Source organism: Peromyscus leucopus, chromosome 8b (genome assembly GCF_004664715.2).
Source record: "Peromyscus leucopus breed LL Stock chromosome 8b, UCI_PerLeu_2.1, whole genome shotgun sequence".
NCBI lineage: Eukaryota > Metazoa > Chordata > Mammalia > Rodentia > Cricetidae > Peromyscus > Peromyscus leucopus.
Window position 1 is genome coordinate 22,208,047 of NC_051086.1, and position 10,862 is coordinate 22,218,908.

At 40.0% G+C, this 10,862-nt stretch overlaps 1 protein-coding gene across 28 annotated transcripts in view; it reads left to right on the top strand.

The window, feature by feature from the left end:
* Rbfox1 (RNA binding fox-1 homolog 1) overlaps positions 1–10,862 on the top strand; it is a 1,601,479-nt gene that overhangs the window by 1,306,820 nt on the left and 283,797 nt on the right. The gene's annotated exons all lie outside the window — the stretch shown is intronic.

Consider the following 10,862-nt stretch of genomic DNA (forward strand, 5'->3'; position numbering starts at 1 on the left):
CTGTTTTTGAGACAGGGTCTCATGTAGTCGAGGTTGGCCTTGAACTCTCTATATAGCCACATATTACCTAGATGTTCTATTCCTCCTGATTTTGTTTCCTGAGAGCTGGAATTACAGTTTAGTACCATCCCCCTGTATTAATAATGGTGCTGTATAATGAGTTTTTCTCTGTCCTGCTAGCCAGCTTCCAAACCATGACATAGAGACTTCTTATTAATTATGAAAGCTCAGCCTTATTTTAGGCTTGTCCCTCTAGCTCCTAAAACTTAAATTAACACATTTTTTAAAAAATTAATCCACCTGTGGCTTTTATCTCTTTTCCATCTTATACCTTCTGTTCCTTTCTCTGTCTGGGAGTCCTGCCTATACCTCCTGAGTAGCTATTGGCAGTTCGGTTTTTTATTACACAAATAAGAGTACTACATTTCCACACAGTATACAAATATCCCACAATAGTGCTGAGCATTGAACTCAGTGCTGAATAAGCATTCTACAAATGGAGTCACACCCCAGCCATGCGACAGTCTTCTCTCATGGTGGGACATGATACCCTTAAACAGATTGAAGTGATTCCTTTGTTACTGCAGTCATTAATTTGTTCTACAGATGTGGATATGGAAGCTTCCCAAAAGATAAGAACTATTTACCATGTGCCAGAGATAAAGGGGTGAATAAGAAGTACAGGTGCCCACTTACTCATCTTTTGGTAGAGAGACAGATAGTGACCAATAAAAGACCCAGAGTGACAGGCACAGGGAAGAGATGTTTATTAGAGAATAATATAAAAGAAGAATGCAGATGCTCTAGTTTAGAGATTCAGACAAAGTCTAAGAAGGTAAGGTTTTTGAGGATGAAGGCTTGCTATGAGATCACCAGCAGGCAGAGGAGACAAGAGAACACACAACGTTTCCTGAGATGAAACAAACATGGTATATCTGAAGAAGAAGAAAAAACACTTAGGTGGCCAGAATATTGTCTGGGGGTAAACACATTGAATAAGACAAAATAAAAGGTGTAGATAGATAAGTACATGATAGGTATTGGTGGACGTCATATTGGGGGTATGGAACATGTGCTCAGTGGCTGGGAAACTGAGTCAGGTGACAAGTGTTGATGAGTATGCACAGTCTTGTCCCTTTGCCCAATGGAGATAAAATACTTCCAGGTTCACAGGCTTAGAGAATGTAGATGTGTTTCTCTCAGCCAGATATTGACTATCCACATCCTTGGAACATCCTTAACTGGAATAAGGGGTAGCCATGGCAAGCCAGTCCAAGTTCATCCCAGAGCTGCTACTTGGTAAAGGCTCCCATATTGGTCAGTGGGTTTTGTAACCATCACTCTAAAGGAATTTCCCAGCTGGATCTGTCATTTGTGCCAAGTCATTGGTGACTCCACTATAAGATGCACTTCTTCAGTGACATGATACCCTTTTCTGTCTTCCATCTCCCATGAAGCTTGCTTGGTACATGCTCAGTGTTGACCAGTCTCAATGGCCCTTGTTTTTAGGTATCCTCTATTCCCTGGGGAGATCTTTGCTATTATTTTTTATAATGGTTGTTCACAATAGTTTGCATTGAACATGCTGCTAACCTAGTATCATCTTGGAACATTCCTTTCATAGGACATGAAAGAACTTCCAAAACAATAGGATTCTGTATCCAATGGTCTGGGGAAGGGATTTGTGCAGGTGAATGTTAGCCCATGAGAAGATCCAGTTGAGCAACAAACAGATCTCAAAAAAATCCCCATCATCAACACTGTGACTGTCACAGCATGAGGCAGGTTTTTCCTCTGTAAGGCCAGAGGTCCACAAGTGACATGGGAATATTATCAGTACTTACTGCACAGTAGCCTAGCTCTGAGCATCATAAGCAGGCAAAAAATTCAAGTCAATATTGTTTTTTGCTGTTAACAGTGGTAGCACTACTCAAATTGTATTCTCCTTGGAGTGAGCAAAACACTTGAATGGAGGAAAGAATTAAGGGGGGATGAGACTCCATTGTCACATTTGCCATGAAACTGAAGAGGTTTCTTAATAACTGTGTCTTGTCCTTCCCTTTCCAATATCTCTTTTATATTTAGGTTCCTTTAAAATAACAAAAATAGCATCTAGTTAATTTTTAAAAATTAAAAACAACCCCAGTGATAAAAGAGGACCCTTGTGTGTAGTGGGATATCATAAAACAGAGGAAACAAGTAAATTATAGCAACAGATGAGAGGAAAAATGGCTTTTGTCAACGTAATCATACTTCTGAGTGAATGATGGAAGGCAGGAAAGAGAATTTACTCAGACTTTTTAAACACGCAGGTTGTTTTAGCTCTCAATGCTATTGAAAAAGATACACATAAGTGATTATCATATAAAGGGGGTAAAGAAAAGACCAGTTGGCAGAGTGCTGGCCTCAACTTGCATGCATAAAGCCCCAGCTACACCTCAGCACCACATACAACTATACATGCAGTGGTACATAACTGTCATCTCAGCATCCAGAAGGTGGAGGGTGGAGAAACCCAAGGTCACCCTCAGCCACAAAGCATGCTCAAAGCCAGCCTGTGTGTCATGAGACCCCTACTTAAAAGATGAGGGACAGAAAGCTGTTTTAGGAAGGTCTCAGGAGTTAGTTCAGTTACACAAAAACATTTCATTACTTAAGCCTGGCAATATCTGTCTGAGTATGTTTGTATTTTCTTGTAGATATTTCAGTAGTCCTGAAACTCAATATTTTAAAGTAATATATGTTCTGAGTCATTAACAACCACCTCCACCATACTCACTACATAGAATAACATAAAGTAAAACAAATCTGATATCCTCTGTTTCTCCTCCCCCATAATCTAGTAATTATTAATAGATAATGTTTCCAGATATTTGCTGAGTAAATTCATAATATGCACATTTAGACATAAACACAATGTGACACCTGTGATTTTGTGCTACCATCTAAAAGGAAGTGCATACCAGTCTTTCCTTGTCAGTACACAGAGATTATCCACCTCATATTCATTTCATCTGCCTTATAATTCATCTCTGGGTGGCCACCTGCTAGTGGACAGTTTTATTTAAAGAAATAACAAGAGCAAAACAAACAGGAAATATTCATCACAAACCCCATGCTGCCTCTGAGTCTGATAAAACAGTTCCAGGTCACATCAACACTGACTGGGAAGTCAGTATTTCCTTTTTGCTAGTACAGTACCCCAAATGTTCCATTCTCTAGGAGGAGTATAGCCATCAGTAAGGCTAAAATTAATAATAAAACCATTCAGATTCATCGGGACTGGGGCCCCTCAAGACTCAAAGGCTTTGTAAATGTTGGTACTCACTCATAGAGAGGAAGTAGAAAGAACAAGATTTTTGAATGGGAAGTTTTGAATTTCTATGACTTCCCAGTGGAAAAAGACAGGTATGTCCAATGATCTTTTGAACTTGGAAAGAATTTTTTTTTAATTTTTTCTCTTTGACTCTTTAAGATGGAAGTCGTAGTTCACAGGTATGCTTGAAATGGTGTATGTCAAACCAGCCCTGTGTCCTGACTTCACAAGGGGTGAATGGACACAAGGCCTTATTATATGACCTTTGCCCATGTTAAGCACCTTACATAGAGCTCCCTACACAGATTTTCCATCAGAGCACTAAGGTCTTTTCTTTCAAAGCCAAATTCAAGTGCAAATTTGTATGGTACCTAACTCTCCCAGCTTATTCTTTACCTTCCCAGCTTACAATATTATTTTGTTGGGTACATAGTACACACAACATGTGGAGAACATTGTAAAATATAGTAAATAATTAGAAAAAACACCATACTACAAATAAAACTCTTTAAACACATACGCATCATCCCCAGTCTTCTTTTGAAGAACTCCTAATTGATGTTTTTTAACAATATAAAATTACACTATAATTCTTGTGTTCCTTCTGTGTCCAGTCTATAAAGTATATTCCATGCAGCTAAGCTTACACTGCTTTTTGTTTGCTTCTCTAAGACCATTTTTTCATTCTGCACGTGTGTTTTGACTACTTGTATGCCTGTGTACCACATGTGTCCCTAGACCCCATGGCGGCCAGCAGGAGACATTGAATCCCCTTAGAACTGGGGTTTCAGAAGGCTGTGAGCCACCATGAAGGTACTGGGAACCAAACCTGGCTCCTCTGCAAGAGCAGCCAGTGCTCTTTACCATTGAGCTCTCTCTCAAGCTCCCAGTTATTTCTTTCTTCTGTGGTTACACAGTGTCCTGCTGCATGGGCAGGCTGTGAATAAGGGATGTCAATTTTGTTATCAGCCTCTTTTTTCCCTATGATGCCTCATTGGAGAGGCTATTTTTGTCCTTCATTTTAAAATTCGTATTATATAGTGGAGATATTGTACATGTGGTATGAGTTAGGGGCCTTACAGATCACAATGGCAACTCTCTTCTTCTCTGAGAACCAGCAGGGACATTCAGATGGGTGTTCTGCATCTTGCAGCTGGTCTTCCCACCTCAGAATTTCCTGATGCTCCGGGATGGGTAAACCTCTGTGGTGAGGCTGGCTGGTGCTTTAGTGGATGGTTCTGGCTTCTCTGGTGCTCACCTTCTAGAGGCTGATGGCCCTTCCCTTGCCACTGTGACATTCAAGTTATCTCTGGACGTAGCCAGATGCCCTGCATTTGCCGGCACCCTCCTTCTTTAAAAACCACTGATCTCAAATAATGGAGGCTACTAAATTGTCTGAAGGTTGATGTTTTCTTTGAGATTTATAAATCAGTTTTCAATGTTGGTTCTGGGTTAGTGCCTAAAATAAAACTCAGCCTATTCTGAGAAAACAATATATTTGAGCAGGGACTAATTACCTCTTTTTTATTTCTAGTGACAAAAGCCAATATATCACACTTAGCTACTGGGAGACTCCATTGCGGTAAACTAATTAAACTAATTCTATCTCGACTCATTATTCTCAGTCCCACTAAATATTTTAACACCCTAGATTTATTTCATTCTATAAATTATATCATACTTAAAACTAGGCACAGCCCTCAAGAGTTTATTTTGGACTTTTCAAAATGTAATGTTCAGTTTTATCTGGGATATATATTTTTCCTATCTTTCTTAGCTAATCATTCACCTTAATTATGACTAATTATTAAAAATGATATATGGCTTTAATTAAATGAAAGTGGCTGGCTTCTTGTTAGCACTTATTAAATACTGACAACATTAGGAAGATAGTGTAGAGGAGGAAACTTACAGAATTGGTTACATTTTCAGGCTGCAGGCTGGCACCGATACACATCCAAACAGCCTGATTAACACACAAGATGGCAAAGAAAAGGGGGTTTTCATAGTTAAAAGGAGTGAAATTCTATGTCCATTTTGGATTCATTTTCCAGCAGAGGCTGGCCACATAATTAAAATGTTAATACACATCCCGCTATTTGTACTTAGCTTCCAAAGCCAGCATACATTAAATAGAAATTTAGCCCAAGTGCTTGGCGGGGGAAGCCGAGAGGGATACAGCCCAAGTGCCACTTCAGAGTAAATTGCTCCTTCTTATAGACGTGTAATGCAATTAAGTCAAGGGGCTGGGAGCTGCCTAAATCGAGCAAGTTTAGTTTAGATATTGGTCCTTAGACATCTCCCTGCAAGGGCTCCATGTTGAAGAGAAGGGAAAGGACACTGAGCCAGTGAGCTCTTCATCAGACCTGACACAGTGGTGAGCAAGGCTAGGGATGCCTAAGGAATAGAGAGTTTTTCTTGGCATTTGCAAGAAAAGAGCAGCATACAAGTTGGTCTTTAGCTAGCTCCCATTAGCTAACTTTCTGGTTTTAGCAGGTGGTTTTGGTCTAGTTTCTTGTTTTGTGTAAAAAGATGTTTGTTTGAAAACTGCAGAAGCCATGGGCGTTTTGTAAGATAGGTGAACTCTCTGCTGAGACAGAACAAGATCCCTCAGGGGAGGAAAAAATGCTGATGGCAACTATTTGAGTGGAATCATTTTGAGTACATGGGGTCATGGACTCTTGTCCCTGACATAATCCCTAGAATTATATGCGTTTTGTGCTAGATAGGGACAGGGTGCTAAATGAATTTGTGAACTTGTAACCCATCTTTTAGTTCCCAGTAAATAGGTTCCCTGACATTCTGACCTCATCACTCCCCACCTCTCTTTCTCCATGTGCTGAAACCTGTCCTACATGAAGACTTAGAACACATGACATTATGAATCTAAGAGTAATATTTTCTATCAATCTAGATTTAACTCAGTTTCCATTCACTGTATTAAATTAAAGTCTTATTCAAGAAATATTTAGACCCAAGTAATGTCTCATAAAACCTATGATAGGGCTGGAGCAATCACTCCAAAAGCACTTGCTTGGCAAACAGAAGAACCTGAGTTCAATCCCTAGAACTTATGTAGACAAAGCCAGGTGTGATGGCATGTGCATGTAACCCCAGTACTGAGTAGGAGGAGATAGGCGGATCCCTAGAACCTCTCACTCAGCCATCCTTGCATACTTAGATGCTTCTAGGACAATAAGAGACCCTGTGTCTAAATATAAGGTGAATAGCTCCTGGAAAACAACCCAGGGTGACTTCTGACCTGTACACACATATGCACTCATTTGTATATATACCACTACATACATGTACACCTGCACATAGACCAGCATGCATGCATATATACATATACACAACAAAATATGTGACAATATGCAGCTAGGAGAAATCTCAGTATCAGTATTGACATGGGCACATAGAAGTACACAAACATGCATGCATGCACACACATACAGATATACACATACACATGCACTGATAAGCATGCATGCAAGCAGACACAAGCACAAATGCATCTGTATAAACACAAACATACAAACATATGCACAAAATAAACACAAATATAAATATACTACATACACAAACACACACATGAAAAATTTAGAGATATAAGTACACATTACACATACAAATAGACATTCACAAATATATACAAACACACATATGTATACATGCACCTCACATTAGTCAGGTCATAGGACAGTCCTTTGGATATTCCTGATCTAGAATAACTGGGAGCTTTTCTGCTGTCATGACCTGTGGTGTCAGAATCCTCCTTCCTCTCTCTCTCCTAAGTTCCTTAGATATGTCATTTATCCTTCCTCCCCTGACAAAAATGAGAGACATGCTCCTCAGAGTCTATTTTAGTGTAGATGTTGAATTTTCTGGAAGGATCCTCTATTTTCAAAGAATACCAAAACAGCACCCAGCATGCCTCGTTAGGGCCAATCAAGACCTTAAATGCTCAGACTACAGTAGCAAAATGCCATGCTGCAGAACACCACCCTTCACAACCAATTTGACTATTGTCTTCTCTTCTAGCTGTACTCCTCTCTAGAAAGGAGAAACTGGTGTAGGGTTGTGGCATTTCCCCTCTGCTTTTCTTTCTGTTTATCCCTCTTTCCTTGTTTATCTTCTCCTCACACATCCACAACTGGTAAGGCCTGAAAAGATGCTCACACATGGCTCTTCTTTCTTCCATCTTGCTTTTGGGAAAAAAAGAGAACAGATGGATTAGGGATGAGACTCAAGGCTCCAGAAGTACATTACCCTTCCATTATACACAGTCTGCCTCTCTCCACGCTTAAATTTTCTCAGAATTCTTGAAAAAGAATAATTAAAAATGAGCCCTTTCTTGTAATATTTGTGAGGGTTCAGTGGTCCAGAGATCGCTTCTCATGAGGAACCTCAATCAATAGCTGACAGATGACTTTATAGTTGGAAGAAATGAAGCTAAGGCAGTGTTGACTCTTCACAATCAGCATCCTGTGTCATCAGTGATAAAGAACAGTTAGAGCAATATGCAGCCAGTGAGGGAGAAGGGCCATAGACCTGAGAAGTGTAGGAAAGAGAAGAAGGAAGGGGGAATAAATAGTTCTCTGAATGTTTGCTGCTTCTGGGCTGTTACATCAAGGTCAGAGTATCAGTTTATTACCTTGATAAGTGTGGAGAAGTCATTTGATAAGGCGCCTATCGCTGCCTCATTTTATAGGAGAGAAAACTGAGTATTTGGCTAATTTCTCTTTGATAATGAAGAGAGGACCTGTAGTTTCTGACTCTAGTATTGAGACCTGGGTTTTCTCCTACACACTGACATGATACTTATTTCTCCCATCTTCTGGATGTATAGATCTATGATTGGGAGGTAGAGCACCATGTCTCTCATTTCTTTTCTCCATTATATTTGCTGATAAGTAAAGACTAATAATACATTGACAACAGACTGTAGCAGTAAATACACACCTTGAGAGAGCTCTTAGAATGAACCCTGGGAACGAGGAATTTGTTTGGAAGAAAACTCATAGTGCAGGTGTTCAGTGAAGGGTGCCAGTAGGCATGATGTCCCCATAGCAGCTGCATCTCACAACATATGCACTATGCACCCAGTCCACGTCTCTCCTTATGATACAACAGAAAGCAAGGCCTTTCCCATGTCCTGAATTGAAGGCATTTGGGACTTCACCATCAGTATAAGAGCTCTCTGTAACCTCTTGGCTATTTTCATGTGTTTATCTTGTGACCATGTACTCCTCTACATTTTTCTTTCAACTCTTCTTAGTGCCTTTATTGCACAATGGCAGTTTCCCTATCTTAAGTGCTAACTCAATACTTTGGCTAGGCTGTGAACAAAAAACAAAGTCAACATACAAAAGAAAAAAAAAAAGATGTGGTGTCCTCTTTGGGAGACTATTTTTATTTAAATTTAAATGGGATGAAAAGTGATTTTCATTGCAAGATTGAGTAAACCTCACTCATATTTCATTGTGATCATTGTATTGAAGTTATGAGAAAGCAGCTGACTATGGAATAGGGACAGAAAAGATAAATCACATGTTCCTGTCCTGATTGGGTTCTAGGGACCACTTAGGTAGGGTTCTCTCTACCAATGTCTATGATACTTTGGGACTTTCCTTAGATGAAGGTTCCTGTACCTTTTCGGGGAAGTCAGATCATGTTCAGGTGCTGACCTATGGACATGTCTTTGAGCAGTTTTCTTGATTGGGTTAACTGAAGTGTGAGTTCAAGATTAGCCTGGGATGAGTGGTGGTGTGAGCCTCACATGTGCAAGGATCTCTGTCCTTCCTATCCCCAGTACTTCTGGGGAAAAGTAAGTAAATAGGAAAAAAAATCTTCTTTTTTAGATTGTAAAGACTTAGTGAGAAAACGAGCTTGGAATATCTTTGAGTGTCAGGAAGATTATGCAAGAGAAAGGTGCCTCATTCTGCATTACCACTAGACAATAAATTGCTTTTGGATTGTCTCCTAGATGGTGAATTTACAAATTTGGCAGCTTTTGATGAAAAGAATCGATACACTGTCTCTTTAAAGAGGAATTAGTAGTTACAAGAACTGGCAATGCATTTAGAGATTTGTTGCTTTTTTTTTTTACTTCAATAGCTCACAAGGAGACCATTTTCTTTCCGTTTTATAAGAATACGTGTGTGCTTAAGGGAAGACAAATTCCAACAATCAGGTTGTTTGCTGTGATTTGTATGCCCCAGGGATGAAGGGAGTTGGCAATGTCAGAAAATTACAAATCTAGTATAAAAAGTTGCAAAAAGGAGAATTTCTCCTTTTCTATCTGGCTCAAGGACATGGCTTGGAGTAGGGGTCTTTTGGAGAGATTTGGTTGTATAGACACCCCTTGTAGGATAGGCTCCATAGGTCTCCTCATTTGGCTGTTTCCTCTCCTCTTTGTCCTGAAGAACATACCACTTATCCTTGGTTGACCTTTTGAACTAATTTGTGAAAGTCAGTCTGCCCTGAGGTTGGGCAGCACGCCCAGGCACCATCCCTGCACTTGGTGGACCAACTTTCATGCCACCCGAGTGTTGATCCTTGGCCTTGGTTTTCTAGGCCAGTCTCTTTGAGAATACCACTTGCTGGTTCCCATTTAAGTACACTTTCAGGTCATATGCCCTTGTTTGTGATTGAACACTCTCAAAGAGGGAGATGCAGGGAAGATGTTCTTAGTAATGGGGATCTTAGAATACTCTGCATAGGATTATATGTTCTTTCATACTCCCTCTGTAAGTTCTCCCTTGGTTTTTATATCCCCAACTTACCTCTCTTCTTCTTTCCCAAATTAATGCTGACCTATGCCTTTGAATCATTTTATTTTCCCTATTTCAAGTAAATGTGCCTTGACTCTCCTGGATAGATCAAGTAAGTCTACTCTATTATTCCACACTCTCGGATGCATTGATGTTTAGTTTGTATCATCATTTCAACTCTACACCCTTTGATGTCCATTTCATGACTATCTTCTCTGTATAGAAAGACTCTGTGCCATTTTAATTTCTCTTTACCACCCCCAGGACCTACTTGCCTTATACACACTAGGCTTTTGACAATGACTGAACAGATGAATAAGTACTTAAGTGAATGACTGATGGAAGAGGAAGGAAGGGAGGGAGGGAGAGAGGGAGGGAGGGAGGGAGGAGAGAGGAGGGAGGGAGGGAGGGAGAGAGGGAGGAGGGAGGAGGAAGAACAAAAGAAAGAAAGAAAAATAAAAGAAGGTAGAAAGGATGGGAAGGGAGGGAGAATTATATGACCATCCTGTCCCGATATCTGTTCTTTGCGATGGATTGAAATCTCTGATAAAATGAACTTGAACTAGCCTACCTCTTGTCCTCCGTTAATATTTAAGCCCATCTATTGCTTCTCTGATGCCCTTGGAACACCAGCACTCTGTAGTCCTCCATGCCTCCTGTTCTCAGCAATCTCATTGTATCCCTTGTTCATTTTCTACTGCAGTTCCCATGTTCAACTGAAATTATTTTCAGGGTTTGAATCTTGCTTTGTTTCCTCCTTGGTGATTGTCACA